Genomic DNA, 16,647 nt, shown 5'->3' on the forward strand with positions numbered 1-16,647 from the left:
CATGTCACTACCGAAATTTGCCCAGTGCACTCTCTTCACTGATCCTTAGGGGACCAATCCAAAACCCACTGAAGCCGATGAAAGTTTTCACCTGAGTTTCAGCAGGCTTTGAACCATGTTCTCTTGAGAGTATCACACACTTGTCACAAGTAACACAGAGAGAAAAGGGGGAGAATCTATTTCATGCAATCCTAAGTTCCCCTACCCTTAAGAAAAGAGTGGTCAGAAGGATGACTCTGTTACATGTTTAGGACCCAAGATGAGGTTTCAGAAGTCCATCCCAAGCTGGTTCACAGCTGTGGTGCACAGTGCAATGACAGCTATCAGCTGAAGAGGTACAGTGGAAATGTAGGATATGTCCTCACAGAAAGCATCTGCTTCCATCCTGGATGCTGCCATGCAGAGGCAGCTGTAGCTGAGTATTTGCCACTCTGAACACCACCTTCAGCCCCTGCCCCTTTGCCAGGGGGTGAGCTCTCCCAAAAGGGAACTCATATGGCAAACCTGAAACCACATAAACCATCATATCCAAGTGGTGATACCACACAGGTGTCACATAACATCAAAATCTCTGCAGACCTGAGAGTCAGATTGACTGAGAAGGGATGTGGTGCCAGAGTGAAGAAAACTTCAGTCTTTCTTGGGCATACAACAAAGGATGTGCACACTTGTTTAATTATCCACAGCCCCTTAATACACCTATGGGTCAAATGGTGCAGGTTTTGCATGCAGACCAACCTTTAAGAGCTGACTGCACACAAACATACACACAAGTTTATGGCAAGATTAGATGATTTGAGAAAGGGAAAGATGAAATTAATATATTAAAATCAGTTGTTAGATCTCAGCTTTCTGACAGAGCGTAGACAAAAGTAACAGGTAGTTCATTGCCCTGAGTCCAAGAGCATTTCTCTTTTTGTGGCCTTCAGTGTCAACAACTGGGTCTTTACTAGGCCAGGAAAAAACTAAACCCAGGTCTTCTGATAGCTCTGTCTTGACATAATCAAACAGGATTCAGGAAACCCACAGGAGTTTCATATAACATATGCTGTACAGTGAACCTTAGGCCCTAACAGCAAGTTTTGTATATGATGACTTTCAAGCAGTTAAAATGTTCATTTCTGGCATTTTAAATACCAAAATAAAAGCATTTGCCATTTCTGATTATACAAGCAAACGCTAGGCTAGTGCCCTGCCATGCTACAGACCACAGGGTTTTGTTTGCTGCAAAAACCAAAGCACTGTCACTTAGCTCTCTGCACATCTAACAGCAGCGCCTTCAACTTGTGAATCCTTTTGCATGATCGAGATCCATTCCTGACAAGGGACTGACCCAGTCACCCCAATTTCTAGTGAATGTAAGATATGTACAGGCTTTAGATAACAACACAAATCCATACAGTTTAGGTATCTACCTCATGGCCTCCAGAAATACATTTTCCATGTATTTTCCAGGTTAAAAAAAGCAATGTAGTGTGGTATGAGAGCAGGAATTAAATTACTCATCCCAAATGACAGAGAAATCAGTGGAAGATCTAGAAGAAAACTGTCTTCACGCAAGCAATTTTGTCTACCAGCTTCTAGAGAACTCAGAGAGAGCTGCCCCATCACATAAACCACTTAAAGTTTATGGACTGCTTCTTCATCTCCAACCTTCTCCTCCCCCTTGCCAGAAACTGCAACTGATACCAGGCAAGTGAGGATTACCAGTTGCATGACTGGAGCCTAGAAAGACAAAAACCAAACCTGAAACACAAAAGTGGGGAAAACCCTATAGGCAAGACAACCCAAGGAGTATTCAGTAGGCATGCAATTGTGCCTATTTCTTCAGCCCCAAGGAGATGTAGCAGCAAGTTTCCACAGCAGTACTGACACCAACATGCTGCAAGCTCTGGGAACAGCTGTCCTCCCAACCTGTACATTTTACATACACAGTAAAATGGGTTGGAGGGTCAAGACTTTAACTTGAGGGTGCTTATTTGCTCCAATCTATTTTTTTACCCATTAAGGGTAGCAATTGTTTCATTGCTTTGAAGTTTAAAATCACAGCAAGTGAAGTAATATATTTTCGTAAGTGCAACTGTGTTGTGTGTCAGTGTCCCCTCACCAGTTTACCAACCCTCAAATTGTTTTACTCAGTGTGTCTCACCATATACAGTTACTTAGGTTTTCTTTTACAATGGCCCAAATCCCTGATAGTTGCTCCTTAGTTTTGCTTAAGTCATAATGTAGCAACCTCACAGTCCTTCCTCCTCCAATCCTAAATGCCAACAGTGCTCAGGATGGTTAAGGTAGGAAGAATGAAGGTTCATTTTCTATAAATTGTTATTCCTGCAACAGAACAACACCAAAGCCACACAGGTGGCCAGAGTCAATGGGAATTCAAAACAGAACAGGATCTTTCTATTTCCCTTCCTCCTCTGCCACTTTTCTTTTTGTTTGATTAGGTTTGGTTTTTTCCAAGTTTTGGCTTAAGTTTTGCAAGATAGATGCTTCCCCTCCAAGCAGCAAGGGACCCTGACACAGAATAGCTGTGACCACAAGCGTCCAAAAGGAAATATTCTCTTGGTCATTCCCTTGTTGGAATTTGATATTGTCAACTACCACCACCAGTGACTCAACAGCTCAGGCACAGCACCCCATAGCAATAACCCCTTTAGGATATATTAGGAATGGATTCATGCAGTGCTTACTGGGGCACTTCCAACTTTTTGCAGAAGCTCAACAGATGTCAATAGGACAAAGACTAGAAATGGACAAAAAGAAGCCAGCACTGCTCTGCAAAGACATTAAAATAAATTGTCTATAAATTAACTCATTCATGTACCAACCACCTCCCAACTTTCACCTCCGGTGAAGGAAGTAAGGTCCTGAGAGAACCTTCACAGGATGGAGGACTCAGCTCTCCCTCTCACCCTGTCAGCATAGAAACCTGCGTAGGATTTTGCTACAGAAAGAGCTAAGATTTCATTCAACTTTCACCTCACAGATGTACACTGGAAAGGGTTAAGCACCCAAAGACAATTCAATCATCTCTGCACAAACACAGGGCTCCCTGCAGCCCTCAAAGTAAGGGATACTTCCAAAAGCAACAGAGGAACCCTGACTTGCCTGGGTTTAAACCTCTGTCTGAGGACAACAAACACCTTCAGAAATCTTCCAGAAAATTCCTGCTTTCTTGCAGGAATTCCTGCTTTCTAATGACAGGTTGTCAAAGGGAAGAATGTCACTTGGGCACTTCAATGCTTGCAACCTTTTACAAAGTCTTCATTGTTGATGCTGAGAACACTTGGAAAGAACAGATGGATAAAACATGAACTGCAGAGTGCCTCCTATTCCCACTCACATGCAGTGCTGCAGATCTCCTGCAGCTGCTGCACGGAACTGGGTCTGGAGGTACCCAGACCTTCAGCCTGCTTCCTACTGCCATGCCAACAGTAGAATCAATCATCAGCACATGAACCATCTCCTGACAGCAGGCAAGCAGACTGACTGCAATATGAACTGGCCCCACAATGTCTACACATTTTTATTACATTTTTATTACTGTTAGCCCACTTGAAAACTCCTTCAAAACTCTTAACTCTTGCTAACAAACCTTGTGAAAAGTTCCCCAAAGCATCCTCCACACCCAACACCTGTTCTCGTTTAAATCCTGTTTTTTCTTCCCCCTCCTAATATTAAAAAAAAAAAAATCATAGCATGCATTTTGGTTTTCAATGCTTAATGCTCCAGCTATTGTTTAGATGGCCACTGTCTTTCTTCTGTTTAAAGCAAAGAACCTCATTAAAGTGCTGTGCTTAATCAGGATGATAAATGCTGCCGTGAGGTCCCTGCTATCAATCACATTTCTTGTGCAGAAAGGCACTCACACCAAAACAGGGAGAAAACAGGGCTCATTTACCACTATTGTAGTAAGATTATTTTCTGGTAAAAAGTGGCAGCCTCTTTATTCAATAATGAATGCAGACTGACCAGCAGTTTAGAGACCTAGTAAGATATGGTTAAAGATGATAATAAAACAAAGTTACCCTGTGTGAAATAGGACAGATGGCAGCCACACAATAGCCATCAAGTCTATTTAAACAGATAAGTAGTTTTCCTATACCCAGCCCAGCTCTAGACATGCTGATTCAAAGGCTGGCTCTTGTCTCATGGAGCCCTCTAACCTAAAACAGGTGCAGAGGTCATGGGGTCTCCTTCCACGCTTTCATTTAGCAATTCACCCATTCTGTCCATCAAACACAACACAAGCAGAGCCTGGGACAGATGCTCCTGCCCAGCAGTGATAAGCTACGCCTCTGTGCCTTGCAAACACATGCTGCAGAGCCAGGGACAAAACAGCACAGCTCTGGGAAAGGCAGGGCACATTGTGTTGGAAATGTGGCAGGCCCAGTGTTTCACTGGGGTTCTGAGACAAGCTGCCACGGACAGCAGAGAGACAAAAAAATAAAAACTGCCCGTTTCACTTCAGAGATACAAACTTTCTGCACAGACAGAATCGGTGACAGAGACAGGGCAGAAGGACCAGAAAACCAGTGTCAGCTGGGGCAGCCAGAGCTGCAGTGAATATTCAATGACATGGATTGGTGAAAGACTTAATTCTGCTAAGCAGCCAAGGGGCTCAGATCCAAGGCCAATTTCTGCTGTGGGGGAGCATTTTACCAAAAGCAAAAGCTGCTGATGAGCCTGACAAACCAATAGCCAGAGACAACTAAAACACTGCAAGGGACACACTGGAGGGGTTGGTGAGAGACACTCAATCAGAGATATCTCAGCAAGTTTGTGATGTCTGACAGGCCCTTCCCCTACAGACAGGGCAAGACTGGGGCTTTTAGTATTTTAAGGATTACTTTAATCCATAGGCTTAACCTTCCCACAGCAAACCTGCAGAGACAGTGCCAGTGCCTTTGTGCTGCCAGGCAGCCCATGAGCCTCAGCCCTCCCAGTCAGCATTTCAGGCATGGCCAGCAGTGAGGCTTCCTGCAGGAGCTGAGGGTCCCTGCTCCCCACTTCTGACATCTTGCACTACTTCATCTTTATAGATACCTGCCTCCCAATGATCTCTGTGAACAGGATTGCTGGGAAATGAACCCAAGTTCACACTCATGGCTGCAAATCCTCAAAAGCCTTGTCATAATATAAGATTTTCTCAAAGTATAGTTTATTATACAACTTTTTCTTTCTCTTGAATTAAGAAGAAAGGAGCAAAGCTGCAAGAAAGCACCGTAACATGAATCCAGAGGGGGTTTAAGCGCCTAATAATAAGAGAAAGGCTTCAAAAAGTGCTTTGTCATTATGACTGCTTAGCACCTGAAAGGCTTCAAAAAGTGCTTCCTCATTATGTCTGCTTAGCATAATCATCACTCTAACTCCTGAAAACTACATGTGCTATTGGACCACTGAGGCCCATAAAAAGGAAGGCAGAACTGGTGCAAAGCGTGGAGGGGAAAGTGAGGGGCAGAATCCCTGACCTTTGCTTTTCCCACCCCACCACCACCATCACCTGCTGCCAGACACCCCAAGGCCTCCAGGATGCTGTCCTCTTGGGGAGAACCCCCCATCCTGCACCCCTGGACTGAAGTGAGCTGTGGAACCTTGACCGTGCACCTCGCAACTGGACTGAGGTTCAGCCACGGCCACCACTCCTGCATCCCAGAGGATGGGATGCTGCATTCCAGCCAAACTGCCCCAGAGATCAGGGAAGGAAGGGAAGACACTTCAAACAGCACAGACCCCTCTTACTATTAAATAAAAACACATCAATTTTGGCATCAACATTTAATCTTGTTTGGTTTTAATCTTGATTTTGGGAGTATTTTGAACCTTCAAAGTTCTTTCCATTTTTTACACAGAGACTTAGCTTTCTTTGCTCCTCTGGGTTTAAATCTGCTCATAACAGGGGGCAACATATTTTTGACAGAATGCACATGAACAGTTTGGACCTTTCATTACATTTAGTAAACTACTGAAGCAGAAATACATGTGGAAAGGACATGCTCACATCTGGGATTATCCTTCACTGCAAGGCTTGTCTTAAGTTTTTCCAAGTCAACAGTCAATTCCATAGTTGCTACTAGGTACAGTGCTCTTACTAGGTCCAGTAAGAATATTTCTTAAATTATTTTAACTATTTTAGCTCAGTAACAATATTTCAGAACACCTAAATAACCTTTCTGCCTGACAAGATAGAAACAATCATCTCCCCTCCAACAGATGTAGAAAGTTTTAAAAAAACCCACCCTAATACATCCCAAACACTGGGGTTTTGTAAACTGAGTGAAATTCTGGGTGAGTGAAAGATACACTATTTTCTTCCCCTCCTGACACCATGGTTTTATATATATTTCTACATTATATTTCATTATGCACATATATACACACAGGGCAAATTAATATCTGGTTACAGGAAGAAGCTTATTTGTTCCAGAAATTAGTCTGTGCACAGTATTTTACTGCAAAAGATCTCAAATATTTGATTGATATCAGATAGAAGAGCTTGTTCTCGAACTTCTCCTGCCCATTTGGACAGTGCAGGAAGGAATTTTGTAAGTCACAACAGTGTTATTACAAGGTCTATTGGTAATAAAGAGAGCTCCAGAAAATGCAAATACAAGCACTAACAATATGTAGGTGAACATGTGGACACAGATGCAATGATTCAACTGTATTCCTACTACTTTTCTCCACTCTTAATGACAGATTGATAATTTAGGAGGAAAATCATAAATATTTTTCAAAGTCATTCACCATGGCTGAATACTTATGTTTGGCCTGCTGGGCTTGGATTAACCTTTAACATAGGAAGAACAGTAACAAGGAAAATGTTTTGGGTTGCACAGCCAAGAAGTATTTTGTAGCACAGCTGCAGTCCCATCAAATCACAATCCAAAAGGTAACTAAGGTGGTCTTGGTGCTCCAGACATCTGTGAAGCAGAACCACAATCCTCTGCCAAGCTGCCTATAAAGGATCTCACAGCAGCCCTAAGCTTCCGTGCACCCTTTTTCAAAGACAGCAGCACAAGTTAGAGGAAATTTTCCTGCACAGATCTCTTTGCAACTGAGAGAAGAAAAAATGCATGTGACCTTCAGCAAAAGGCACAAATGTGTCCCTCCTGCTTGTGCAGGAGAGCTGGAGTCCCAGCAGCAGTGTGACAGCAGGAGCAGTAGCCTTCTGCTCTTGTTCCCTCCATTCAATATGCTAAGTAAGATTAAGCACGTTGCATTTCCTACAGACACACAAAATGAGGAATGACAGCACACAAAAAAGGTAGGCTCTAGGCTTTGCTCAATCTGTAAATATCATTCCAAGGAAAAAGTTACAGGACAGCAACACTGAAAATAACAGGACTTCACCACAATGACAATATGCCCACTCAAACACTTCAAGGAATCCAACCCAGCCAGTTCCATGTACTAAGGGCCATCCCACCACATTGAATTAACAGGTTTATGAAGATCAAAATCTCTGACTACTCTGATTGTACACCTATCCACCCACTACAAGAGTTGCAAAACACAGAACTTATGGGACATAGCAGAATTAATGGGATGTGCATCAGTTCAGAATGATAGTGCCAGGCAACAGGGAACTCTGCCTTTTTGTTTGTTTTCTTCTCTTACGCTTTTGTTTCTTCGGGGATTTTTATTTTTCAGTGAGTTCTTTCTGGGAGTTATTTATGGTTTGCAAACTATGAGTTGCATGGATGCCTTACTTGTGTCATGGAGCACAGTTTCCATCTCTTTTGTTCTATAATTAATCACCAAAGTGCTCAAGTTTCCCCCTTGTAACACACACACAGTGGTATTTAAAGTTTTTACACACACTAGCTAGTATACAATTGTAATACTACTTCTAGTAGTTGTATACATTAGTCTTGAATTTACCTTCCCATAATTACTTCCACAAGTGTTTGCTGAAAGACATGTTTACTAATGGACACTAAATACCATGAACCTAAGAGTGAGCTCATTCATTTAGACCTTCAAGGGCATTCGTTTCAGGGAAGGTCGTTGCAGTGAGCAGTCCTGCCCATGCCTCACTCCAACCTTACAAGTACTGCTCTTCTTATTACTCATTATGTAACACCACCACTACAAATAATGGCACCAGTTCTCACTTTAATGATTGTTAATATGCTTAGCTGCACTGCAGCCATACTTCATGGCAACTTTCCAAGAGGAGGATTCAATTCTCCTAGGCAATACACATCCACCCAAGAAGAAACCAAGCTTCTGCTCAGGGGGACATCAGGAGCAGCTCTGAGTACAGTGAGCCCACAGCAAAAGGTGCTGAACACAAACCTTTGTGGACCCCAGGGGTTCTGGAAAGAGTTCAGCCCTTTTTGTATATTCAAAGGACTACGGGAAATGGGGGTATCACAGAATTTTAAATCTAAGCTTTCCATCTTTTCTTAGGGCATTCAGCACGTTACTGAGGTTCTCCATTTGTAGCTTTAATTTCTATTTTATCATGTGGATTTGAAAAAAAAAAAAACAGTGCTATCTTGACTGATTCTTTGACTTCTAATGTTCCTTCAGTTTCATCATCATTTTGCTAAACCCAAGAAAAGATTACTCAGATGCTTGTCTTGTCATTTAGAGACTCAGAGTTACATGTAGGAGCTGCACACTGGCTGTAGCAGAGCATGTATTATGAGTAAGGAGTTCACTGCACTTGTCTCACTTAAAGTATGTGTGTTTCCCATTTCTTATAAATTTTTAAAAGACAGGATCAACACTCAGACTACACTCAGCTCTGGCAGAAGCCTGGGGAAGCCACTGGAGCAGAATGCCACAGGCTCAGGGATCTGTCCTCACTGGATAGCTGACCATGAGCATGGCTGAGCACCTCTGTGGGTGGCCAGGATTGCCCTGGCTGTAGCTCCAGGATGAGGACATTAGTGACATTTAGTGACATTATGGTGGCCTGGCAACACAGATTTGCTGGCACACACTCAAAATGCAGCAACAACTAAGCCCAGATTTAATAAGCATTTATCAATACAGGTATCAGCCATCTTGATTCATCATAAACTTGTTTATACCGCATTGCCAGCATGGAGTAGTATAATGCCAATTCACCTGCCAGGCCACCATAATCTCACTAGAAAGTGCTGAGAAGGGGTTTGGATCAATGCAAGTCAATCCCCCTTAAACAGACTTCAGTTAAACTGTTGCAACTATGGAAATCCTAAAGCAGATAGTTCTGTCCTTAATTATGAAATGTTAGTGGACTTGTCCCTTCTCTAACCCCTGCCAGAGACAACTTCAAACAGAAAAGAAAGGCACTTCCCTACATTTATTTTCTTTTAGCCAATTAAAGCATACATTTGCATTTTCAAGCAAAATACACACAGCAAATGAGAAAAAGTAGAGATAAATGCAGTTTACTAACCATACACACCGAAAAAATCACTTTATCACAAGAACTGGGATGACTCAGAAAATAAATGTAAATAGCTTCTGTGATTTAGCACCAACTGACACCCAATGTATTAAAATAAATTGCCCATGATTTCTCGCAAGTTCCATGCTAATGCACTCTGTAAAAGGTCAGTGAAAGCAGCAGCAGTGCATAACTATCTAGAGGCTTCACTTGGTGGCAAATAATGGAATGAATTGTCCCCTGAGCAGGATGGGGAAAGGAAGTTAATCTGCACCTCCAGCCTTTCAGGGAATGTTCCAGGGTTGTAAAGCATGAGTCAGCAGCATTGCTGCTACAGAGGATTTTTCCTAGCATGCTACTGGCAACACAAACTCTGCCTTTCACAGTTTTGGGATGCCAGCTAAGTGTCCATCAGGAAACAGCCATTCTTTTGAAGGAAATGGGACAGATTAATTGATTACTATTTATTCATTAACATCTTAAATGTCATCACTGACTTCTATGATCACAATATAATTTGATACAGCAAAGAAAAAATAATTAAGTCGATGGGTGAAGTTGGGAGAAATCAAGTCTTAGTAAATGTATTTTAACATTTTTATTGCTACTGCTAGTGCAGCAATACCCCAAACACCTTTGTTACCACATCCTAAGTCTCATAAATCTAGCAGCTTCCTGTAACCAAAGATCTCAATCATTTTGCAAAGCTGATGAGTATTTCTCCTGAGAAATACACTGGCATGTCTTTGTCTTAGAGACAAAGAAAATAAGGAAGAGGACACAAACTTTCAGGAATTAACCTGGCAGTTTACAGCCATTCAGGCCTGCATCTAACCATGAGCACCTTCTTCCTCCAGTTGAGGCCATGTCAGCCCAGCTCCTGGTCCAGTTCATCCTCCACTGGATTCCTGTGCTTTAATGGTTGCTTTCTTGGCAGGTTACACAGGGTCTTTTCTAACATTACCAAACCAAACTTCTGCTAACTATCCCTAGCTTTTAATACTTAAATATAGTTTGACAGAGAATTAAGGGCAGAAACTTTTCTTCCTAGAAATGAAAAACAAAATTAAATTGAATTCTTCCTTCAAATGAAGAAAGCACCCTTAGTGCCTCTGACCTTCCCAACATGCACACAATGGCCAGTCAGCAGCCAGAGCAGCTCTGGAGCACATCGTGTCCTGCCCAGCTGACAGCACATGGCCACACAGAAACTGGAACAGTGGAAGCTCTGGCACAGGAGAGGACACACGATGCAAACACATATGAAAGAACTTTCATCAGGATCTATTAGTTCCAGTCTTAGTCACTGAAAGTATGTAGATTATGTTCTTTGCACATAGTAACTTTTGAGTCCCTTGACCAATTTCAGCCTGTTTTGTTACAGAGGTAACTGCCTTCCTACAAGTCCCATGAAAATCAACATTCAAGTAGGAAAAGTAGATCCTGCAAGTGACCCTGCTCACATTGCAGCTGGAAGAAATGCCATAATATAGGACCCTTATTTGCCAAACTGTTTACCTACAAGACAGCCTTTGTAATCAGTATAACAGCAAGAATATAATCACTAAGAACTGTTCATCAAGCACAAGACATAAATCAAACTCAGCACCGTTCATTCCAATGCTCAAACCACTACTTGTTTCATGTAATCATGGGACAAGACAACATTAAGCCCAGTGATCTAACCCTAATCAAACAAACCAAGGGTGCTGAGACCCAGCCTAGAACAGTCATCAAGCAGATGGCCTCCTTACTAAGATCACTGAGAGCAGGGTTAGAACACAGATGACAATCTCAGGGCAGGGGCAGACCTGGAGGCCCAAGCTCACTCCTGAAGCTACCCCTGCAGGACAGTCCTAGGGATGAAGTGACACCACGACACCACTGATGGAATGACACCACATGCTCCTTCTGGGTGCCTTTGGAGCATTTGGTCACCATGTCATGTGTTTAACTGAAGGTGAGTGCCAAACATCACGTCATCCTGCCTGTAAGCCTTGGACTCCACACACTGTAACCCAGCATACCTCACTGCTGCTGCACACTCTGGCTTCTTGTATCAGCTAACAAAATGCTTTTCTTTTGATATTCCAAGCTAACTATCCCTGTGGCCACAGGATTATGAAGTCCTGTCAATCTAGAACTAATTCTCTTCTTACAGCCTCAATGCCCCTTACCTCTTCATCAAGAAAATTATATTGTTTGAAATAATTCCCATTTTTGCCAGTGTAACATCTCATTTTCTTCTCTGTAGCCCAAAGGAATGATTTGCAACACAAATCTTAAAAATCCAGATAAAAGGAGGAGGCCAAAATGACTGCTAAACCAGAAGTACAAGAAATGTATATGTATGTTTGTATGTAGTAAAAAAAATCCAGTCTCCACCAACTCTGATTTAATAACAAATGGTTGATGCCTGTTCTTTGTTTTCAGGATACCACAGAGGACTGATAAAATGCTGTGCACTGGAGATAAGAGACATTCCAATAGCAGATGAAAACCTGCTGGGATGTGAAGGATCACATTGTCAAAAAATGGGACTCTTTATCCATCAATACTATAAAAACTAGGCAGCTCTACTTGCCTGCTAACAATGCTACCATTTCTATTTGTGAGAGATCCTTCCTTTCCCCTTCTCCAATGCTGCAGCAAAACCTTGGATTCTGACAGCAAGCCCAGCAAGCAGTATTAGTCCTTGAGACAGAGTTTGCAAAACACTAATGAAATGAGAATGAGACTGCAGTTTGGCTTGTTGCCTTGAACAATGGAAGTGAAATTAAAAGTAAAGGGAAGAGAAGGGACTTGTTCTTAGCTAAAATCAAATAGCTGAACGCATTTTTCCCAAATTAAAGTATTTTAAACACCCTTCACTACAGGCTTTTTTATTTCAATGAGTCTAGTAATGTAATAACTGATACCAGGAGGAAACGTATTAAATGCACCTAAGATAAACTAGCAAGAATTCCTTTCAAGAATTCTATTCAGCCAGGAAAATCTATTAGGTAAAAAGCTTCTGCTAAAGACAGAAAAACTACAAGGGCCAAGAGAATGGAAAGATGTGTAGAAGAGCAAAACAAAGAAAGGAATTGCATGTAAGAAAACAGGAGAGAGAATATCTGGAAAAATTCACAATGTTTTCTCTTAGGAAACAGTATCTACCAACCAGTCCTAGAAATTAATTTCATTGATTTGGATTATTCGCCACCTTTCTGAGGCTGCTTTGTTGTTAGCAGTGGCCCACTCCTTTGCCAGGGCCCAGGTTCTGGTTTGGGATTGCTGCCTGTCTGGGGAGCCACAATGGCAGGCTGTCTCAAAGAGTGAAACAGAACCTCCTTTCCAGAAAAAATCTGCGGGTTTTTTTCAGGTTTTTAAAAGGCCCCCTAAAACTTCAGACTAAAGCCACATGCATACTGTGATTGCATACATTCCCTCCAGGTCTAAATGCAGACCTAAGAAATATGATCACCTTTCAGGCACCATAACAGAAACACCATAAAGGTTGGTTTGGTAGGTGTTGGGTGAGAACTGGCACCTGAAAAGTTAATTCAACATGGATATATCTTCTCCTCTCTCCATCAAGGTGAAGGGAGCAGATTTTCAATCCTGCCTAGATTTTGATTTTTTTTTCTTGAGCACAATCCTCACTGCAAATCAATGAAATCCGTATTCCTTAACTGCCTGACACACCTGGAAGTCCAATACAAAGTATGTTTTATGTTTTATCTCCCCCTTTCCTTTACAGGGGCAAGGGCTTAAAGTAACCACAGCAAAAAGGTATCAAGGGAAGAGGGCAATAAACTGCTACTCCTGGGAATTAGCAATGACATTGTCAAAAACCCCAGCTTGTTTTCCTCCTTTTGATATGCAACCACAATTTCTGAGGTGCCAGTGGTATGCCAAAAAGCCATCAGACATCAAAAAGCTCACCCAGCACTGACAGGCTACTGGATCCATGAGCTGCTTTCCTGTGAGAGATTGTACCTGCTTGGAACAAGCCTGCCAGTTTAACCCTGTCCTTGCTGATGCTAAAATCAGCATTAGGACGACCCCAAATGTGGTATGACAGGAGGCAGCCTGCAGCCTGGCTACACTAACACAAGACAATAGATAAGCATTCAGGTTTGTACCTCATCCTTTGGTAGGTGCAGCTAAAAGGACTAATTAGCTACCTAAAGCACATCCTTACACATCAAAAATAACTTCACAGTGCCTGGCATTACAATTTGAAAATCTCTGCATAGCTGACAAAAATTTAAAAAAACAAAACCACTACTATTTAAATGAAAAAGGAAAACCAAAATAACAAAGAGCAGCCCACACCCTGTACCACAGTCATTCTCACATTCAGAGAGAGGCATCCTACCTTTCCGATCTCTGAACAAGAAGATTTCAATCAGCACGCTGCGTCCAAGACTATACACTGAAGAATCTGCTAATACAAAACAAAGGGAGGGGCAAAAATACCCTGAAAACACTGATTTTTTTTGCTGAAAAACAGTTTTTAGCTATGAGAAAAGTTTTTCTTCTGTCATACAAAGAGAAAAATGCATACAGTCATCTGTGTATGAAGGTGTGTCTGCAAATAACACACACTAGGCATGCATCAATGTATTTATCAACAAATCCACAGAAGTTTATTACCTATTCATTTTAATTCATCCAGTGTGCACTGCTACAGATTTTAATCTGCAGCAGAAAAAATCCAAAAAGCTTCAGCACAAAGGTATAACTCTCTCAAATTCTCAACAAACAAACAAAGCTGACATTTTTTAAATAAAATCATTACCAGCTCATATGCTGCCATACCACAAAAGCCTATCCTTAAATTGCTGCATAATCATTCTCCCGGAGTGTTGTTATCCATCGGTTCGCTGCCTATCTCCAGACAGACGCAGTCTGCAAGCCACCAGCTTGTATCTACCATGTGCACGTCAGGAAAAGGAAAACTGCAAATCAGGAGAAGTCCCCGCAGTGGTGAGAAGGAATAGAGGGTGAGTGGGAGAGGAAGAGGGAGTTCACTGGCCACAGAAATTTCGAGAACGACGACAAGCCAGCCAGCTCCGCCATCATCCACTTACAATAGGATGCTGCACCTCGCGGCGGCTGAAGCAGTTTGTCAAGGGGCTGCTGGTATCAAATGCCTGACAGGCATTTTAATTGCTTCCAACCAAGTGTGTCCCCAGGAATCAGGCCTTTAATCCTATGAATATCATCAGCTGGTTTCTTTTGTGCTGCTGCCAGCCACACACACAAGCCTGCACTGCACACAGGCAGCGGCGCACCCGGGTTCTGCCGTGATGCTGATCCAAATCCCAAACAGGGTTTCTGGATGGTACGTGATAAAAAGGAGGGCTGGAGGGATTTAGTATTTTCTGCTTTTTGCTCTCCCCCTTTAATTTTTCTATCTAGTGCTGTTCATGTGTTGGAACCAGCTTGACTGTGCTGTTTGAGCCTTGCATTTGCTTATCCACACCAAGGGAAAATGCAGACGTGCTGCAGGACTGTAGGGGCAAGCAAGGACCTTTCAGGAATAACAGGGCTCACTGCACAGCTCAGCTCAGAAACAAGTACTTTGTGAAGTAAAGACTTCAGTTTTACTGCCACAAAGTTGTTTTTGTCTGCTTTGATCTCATCTCCTTATTCCAAGGTTTTCTTCTGGACAATATTAATCTCAGTAGGAAAAGTAACCTGTGACTTCAGAAACTACCCTGTGTTCTGTGAGGAGCTGGGGTGCTAAACAGCTCAGCTGGGAAGGGATAGTAAAGAAGGGGTAGAAAAACATAAATGAATTTTTTTTAAGAATATGAGAAAAATTAAAAGATGAACTGGTTTGTTTTCAAGCATTTTAAGTTTGTAATAAAACAGCATACACAGCAAAGGAGCAGTCAGTCAGGAGTAACCAATGAGCCCAGCTTAATGACTGAAGACAAGCTTAAATTTTCCTGCACTCAGGACACACAAGTCAATTAGGTTCACTTTCCAGCAGCAAGCTGGTGATTCTCAGTCCCTGTGACAGTAGAGCATTTGACAGGGAAAGCTATCAACAGGAAAATGAAACGTCTCCCTACCACAGAATTTGGGAGAGGTCCAACAAACCCCATTTACCTTTCAGTGGGACAAGGGAATTACAGGAAGGAATAAAAAATTTCCCATTGATTTCCAGGGGTTGTCTCCCAAAATTCTGGGGGTAGAGGGCTGCAAGGGGAATCAATTCCTTTCTGCCTTCCCCCATAACCACAGAATGACTTCACACATCCATCAACCGTTGCATCAAACAGAAATTCCACCCTCACAGCTATAAACAGATCTCAGCAACTTAAGAGCATCTGTCCTGAGCTGACAGTTTTTCCCCACTCTCTCAACCACCACAGCAGTGAGGAGGATGAGGAAATGGAGGAATGGAGGCTGCATGGGACAAGGATGACAGTGGAGCAAGTACCACATGGTGGCAAAAAAGGCCTTCTGGAAGGAACTGGAAAAAAAACAAGCAGGAGTTGCACTGGTGCAATTCTTAGACCCTTCCTCCAAAAAAGCCTCCTGTGACTCATGGGAAGGGGTGTCTGCTGCTGCCAACCCTCCCACTGCAGAGATCATCCTCTGCAGAAACCAAGGAAACCCTAAATCCTGCCTTGTCTTCCCCAGCTCCACCATTTACCAGTTGGTGCTTGTTCACAGCCTTGCTGCACTCTCTCCCTCACTTCTACAGCTCCTCTTCACCAGCCAAAGCAACCAGGAGCTCTGGAAGGTCCCAGCAAAACCATCATGGAGCTAGGATGGTGGAAGAACAAGTCCAGAAAACTGTCCTGTAATTTCAGAGGTTCTAACAGAACTCACATGGCTCACAAGGGATGGATACACATTGCCAGCCTGTGTCCCACATCCCAGAGCCCAGGGATGAATCTTCAGCCAGCTACCCAAATCACCTTCAGTCTGCCCAAGCAAGCATTTCCAGAGACACAAGCTGCTGAAACAGCCCATGGCAAACGGCTTCATCTTAAGATACTGAGAATAAAAACCATCTTAATCATCAAGTTTGTTCTGGCTGCCCTGTGATATATGTTTTCATGCCTATAAAAACATTTTTGACAAGACAAAAGGCATAGGAGGAGATAGGGATGAAGAGCCTAATCCAGACAGATGTTGGAACACATAGAACTCAGTCCTATCTGTGATTTAACTTCAAGTTTACCTGGCTTACAGAAGTAGGAAACTCATCACATAAAATCAGTGCATCCCAACACAATGAAAATACAAATGTA

General features: G+C 42.5%; 1 protein-coding gene across 49 annotated transcripts in view; it reads right to left on the bottom strand.

Moving 5' to 3' along the window:
- MAP2 (microtubule associated protein 2) overlaps positions 1-16,647 on the bottom strand; it is a 221,026-nt gene that overhangs the window by 112,532 nt on the left and 91,847 nt on the right. For 10 of the 49 annotated variants that reach the window (XM_033064527.2, XM_033064562.2, XM_033064561.2 and 7 more), the window contains exons 1-2: positions 14,175-14,460; positions 13,752-13,817 (exon numbers count right to left, since the gene is read on the bottom strand). The exons of 28 other annotated variants lie outside the window; for them this stretch is intronic. The gene's annotated coding sequence lies outside the window, so the exon portion shown is untranslated. Of the gene's footprint in view, positions 1-13,751; positions 13,821-14,029; positions 14,137-14,174; positions 14,461-16,647 lie in introns of those variants that run through there. 11 more of the 49 variants (XM_033064522.2, XM_033064516.2, XM_033064526.2 and 8 more) reach the window with 4 other exon arrangements.

This window comes from Catharus ustulatus, chromosome 7 (genome assembly GCF_009819885.2).
Source record: "Catharus ustulatus isolate bCatUst1 chromosome 7, bCatUst1.pri.v2, whole genome shotgun sequence".
In the NCBI taxonomy this organism is placed as follows: domain Eukaryota; kingdom Metazoa; phylum Chordata; class Aves; order Passeriformes; family Turdidae; genus Catharus; species Catharus ustulatus.